Below are 4,647 nucleotides of genomic sequence, written 5' to 3' on the forward strand. Positions count from 1 at the left end.
CCCCTCCCAGGATCCCACAGACACATTTTCAACCTTTCGAATGTTTCTAATGGACAAACTCAATTCTGTCTCCTATTCTCTACACCAGCAATATCGTTTCCTGACACACTGTGGGCATGTGCAGTGTGTCTCCCTCTTGTCATTCTTACCTAAGCAAATGTCACCTCAGTGAGGCCTGTCATACCTTCCAGTGTCTCCCTACTCATTGTGTCCTAACAGCACACTCGTTTTCATGATTACAGATCTTGCCTTTTTTTTCAAATATCTTGTTTTCATACCTTTGTTCATCTCCCCTCCAGCTAGACTGAGAGCAGCAGTCAGAATCAGGAACGACTGGCCTGTCCTCAGTGATAAGAAACCCTAGGCAAGTTCCCACTCTGGTGGTGTGCTGCCACACAGCAAGTAGTTTTTGATGTTGGGGAAGAAAGGTTTTTCTGTTACTAAGAACTCAGTGCCTGGCAGGACTGTGTTGACCCAGATGGTCACTGCCTGCTCTTTACTCACCTCCTGAAATACCTGAACTTCCTTCATCCTGAGATACTAAAGGTTTGTCAGTGCAAAGTCCATACCTTGCAGAGATAAGGATAGAAAAAAGTCAACTCAATAAGTAAAAGACCAGAGTGCATTTCCTGGGTGTGAGCCAGGAGCTAGACAAGAGTCCCTAAACCAACATTGTTCTATCACTGAAGGAAAGGAATGGAAAAGAGTGAAAGCCCTTTTGCACACAAGACTCTTAAGAGCAGCTAAAGGATGCTCCCCTTAGATCTGGCTGACTTATGTTGGTGAGGACACTGACTTTGCCTCGGGAAAAGTGCTAGTGTGCTCATGTGAAGCTTTCTACAATTTTCCTCTGAGATGAAGAAGTTTGGACCTTGGTGCATCCCTTCAGATTCCCTTGTTCTTTCATTAGTGAGGATTTCATTAGGGGACATTCACAGACATAATCTAAGGAGGATTTTCTGATTTTAGTCACGGAGTTATGACTAGTTCCCTGTTGGAAAGGCAGAGTGGTATACTACAGCTGGTTGGCTTTTCTAGTCATATATTGTTAAGGTAGCACTCATGGAAAATACATAGATCTTGTCCTGAAAATCATTTAGATACTGTAACAACCTCCCATTTTATAGTTATTCATGTCTTTTCAAGATGCTTGAAAACTTGACAGGATCTGAGGATCTGTCCGTGGCAAAACAAACACAAAAACAGGACTGCGTGGCCAGAAACCTGAGTTCTGTGCCACTCATGCAGAGATGAACAAGCATACAAGGGAAACTATCCTGGTGAAGAGCCAGGGGTCCCTTGGCCAAACATGTGTCAAAGTCACAATGACTAGACCAGAATCCCCGGTTGAGGACCCAGGATATGACTGTAAGACAATCACATGGAATGGACTGCAGGGAGGACTCAGAGTTAAAATAGAACAAAGGGGTGAAAATGGCTGGAGGGTGTGTCAGAGTTCAGCATCAGGGATAAAGATGTGATGTGACTAGCACAGTCTTCCACAGTTCTTTGATTCACTCAGGAAGGACAAACACCTGTGGGATTAGTCAAACAGTGATGTCCCCACGTTCCACCTGAAAGCTCCATCACCAAGAACCCTGCCCAGATTCTTCCTTCAGAAGCAGAGGGAAAGAACTGATGCTAAGTGTCCTGCCATTGTCAACAGTACACAGGGCAGCAGTGATATAGCTGTAGCCAAGATGTGCTCCTGGCTGATGGGCAAATGTTTGGAAGCAGGTCTTGGTGCAGGATTCCACCCAAAGGTACTTTCTGTGCTGACCAGATCCTGGAACAATCTGCCTATAAGAAACGTGCGTTTTGTCAAAAAGAAGGGATCTCCATTAGTAAGGGGAGGGAGTCGAACTGGATACCCATATATGTGCATACCTTGCCAGCTAAGCAACACATTGTGCTCAGAGAGAGAAGGGACATGTTTCTTCTGGGATATTAGACCAATATACCTTCAATTTCCTCAGGATTTGACTGGGAAACTGGCAACATACATACAGCCATGGCTCCTAGACACGAATGGAGACCTAACTAGAAAAGCAGCAATGGGATGTGCATGAATATTAGCAGTACTGCGTCTCCCAGGGGAATTGTATCCATCAGCAAAAAAATATATTTCGTAATCAACTCTTGATGCAGACAGGAGCCCGGATCCTTTCCTAAAACTTCTGGCTCAGACTACACACAAGCATTCTTTACTGGGCACTTGCAGATGCTCTAGGATTGGTTATGTCCTCAAACTCTGATACCCAAACTGCAAGGCCCATTTGGCCACTCACCAGGATGGTACCCAACTCAGAGCTTAATAGGAAATGATATGACTTTGAGGCAAGGGCTTTGAAATGATTTCAGGGAGACCCTTGTTTCCAAGGAAGATAAATTATTTATGATTCTTATAATAAACTACTAAAAACCAAGAGCTCAGGGACAGGAGCATCAACTGCCCTCTGGGACATGAGAAAGAACCCTCCACTGGCTAAAGATCTACCTGCGAATTCACTTCCCATCCTTGTAACTGGGCCATGTATGGGACAGTCACATACACTCAGTGTGTAAATTGAGAATAAGAAAGAAAATAAAAAATGGGGAAAAATGACTAAAGGGAAATCAAAGCTGTGCTTTCAAATGACCATGGGGGAAAGTGAGAGAAGGTGAGTCAGACCTACCCTTCCTAATGTCCCACACAGGAGGTGGCATCCACGTTAAACTCGGGTTTAGCCTACACACAAGCCTTCCCCCGGGTACCTTCACACACCCTGAAAACTGGCAGAACCACATCACGCTGAAACCAAATTGGGTAGGGCCCGATAGAATACCTCTATTCCCATCACAAACACACCACCAACACACCAGGATGAAAGAAGAGGATATTATTGAGACGCTGTACATGAATAATGTCCATACAAACCCTCTTTAAACAATAGGGTGGCAATGGAGACACACACTGCCAGAGATCTTCACCACACATGAGATTTGGAGAAAGTTGAGAAAAAAGTAGCCAACACAGACTCCTATCAAGCAGGTTTACGCATGAGTCCCAGGTTCCTCTTGTGATCCCCACAAATCCAGTCACTCAGAGTCATAGCACCGACTTGCAAATGTGCAGTATGGACCAGCTCATGTGACTTGTGGCACAGATTGAGCCAAAGGGGCCCTGGCATTTTGGCTTCAGGACTCCATGGGCATCCGGGGTCCTAGGCCATTCGAAGGGGTCCAGCCAAGAACTGTGTGTATGGGTGGTCGGCCAGATGCAATGGGGGGGGAGATAGCCTCCCTGCCCAGGGAAAACGAAGTTTAACATGTCCCACCCAAACCGGTCACATTCTCATCGGATGGAAATGTTGAACGCACATTGGTCCAAGCTGGAGCCTTTCTCTCTCCATTACTTCCCTTCTGCCTGAGTCTTCCTCCAACCTGAGGAGCCACAGAGCAGGCACTCACTTCAGCGGGCACCAAGGGGTGGGCTTCGGGTTGCCACTCAGTTCCGAGCCCAGTGACAGCCATGAGCATCGGCTATCCCAAAGGGGAGGCTCCTATTGCTGAGCTTGGTGAATGGCGGTTTGTAACGTGAGGTGAGGAAGTGAGCAAACTTGCCTCATTGCTCTGCCTGATGGAGGGGCCTTCCGCCTGAAAAGCAGACCGCTCACACAGGAGCAGGAGGTTCCAGAGGCTGGTCAGCACAGAAAGAGCCCTTTACAGGGAGAGGGCCCAGTGCCGCTTTCCACACGTCAGAGGAAGACCTGGGGGCACCTGACTACACCACTGTCACTGCTCACTCCATTCAGTGATGGGAAAAGGAAGGGCAGCAACGTCCAGGGTTCTCTAGGCCCTTCTGAAGGAAGAAGGCAGGCTTCTTGCTGAAACGGCTCCCAGTTGTGGACGCTACATGGCACTGTTGCCTAAGGCTTCTGGTGTGTCCTCTTCTTCCCTCAGCCAGGTTGCTAGGAGCTGCTTCTGGATCCTCCCTTTGCCACATAATTCCCCTTTCAAACTCTGAAGAGCTCTGACCCTCTTTCTCCACCTTTACACATCTTTTGATTTCTTGTAGAGGCAAGATTCTTCCCATCATCCATTCAGAGTCATTGTCTCACGGTCATATCCTTTGCCTTTCACTTGGGAGTCTGATTCAGTCCCGGCTGGAGATTGTGGGACAGATTTTGGCCACAGGGCTCATTCCTCATCAATTCATTGGGTTCCAGAAGTATGTGGTCACTCGGAGACCCAGGCCAATGGAAGGGTCCCCTCAAAGGGTGTTCATTTGTCAGTTGGGTGAGAGAGATTTGGGTAGGGAGCTGGCCTTCTTCTGGGCCAAGGGCAAATGAAGTAAGACACCTCCTTTCCAAGTGGCTCCCAACTCCTACTGTGTATGCCAAACTTTGGAGCCCCTTATGCCCATTGCCTTCACCTTGCTGCATTTCCAACCTTTTGTTTTCTCCCTGAGGAGCTATGGAGCTATCAGAAGCTCAAGGAGCTCAACCGGGTATGCATCAAACTCCCACTCTGCTCCTGTGCTCAGTGAGAGCCCTCAGGCTCTGAACTAACAAAGGAAAGATGGCCTTTATTCCCTGGCAGATTGGTGACTGTCCTGCTCTGGTATGGAAGGGGAAGGGGAGCCAGCTTGCTTCACTATCCTGGATG

Source organism: Panthera leo, chromosome A3 (genome assembly GCF_018350215.1).
Source record: "Panthera leo isolate Ple1 chromosome A3, P.leo_Ple1_pat1.1, whole genome shotgun sequence".
Taxonomy (NCBI): Eukaryota; Metazoa; Chordata; class Mammalia; order Carnivora; family Felidae; genus Panthera; species Panthera leo.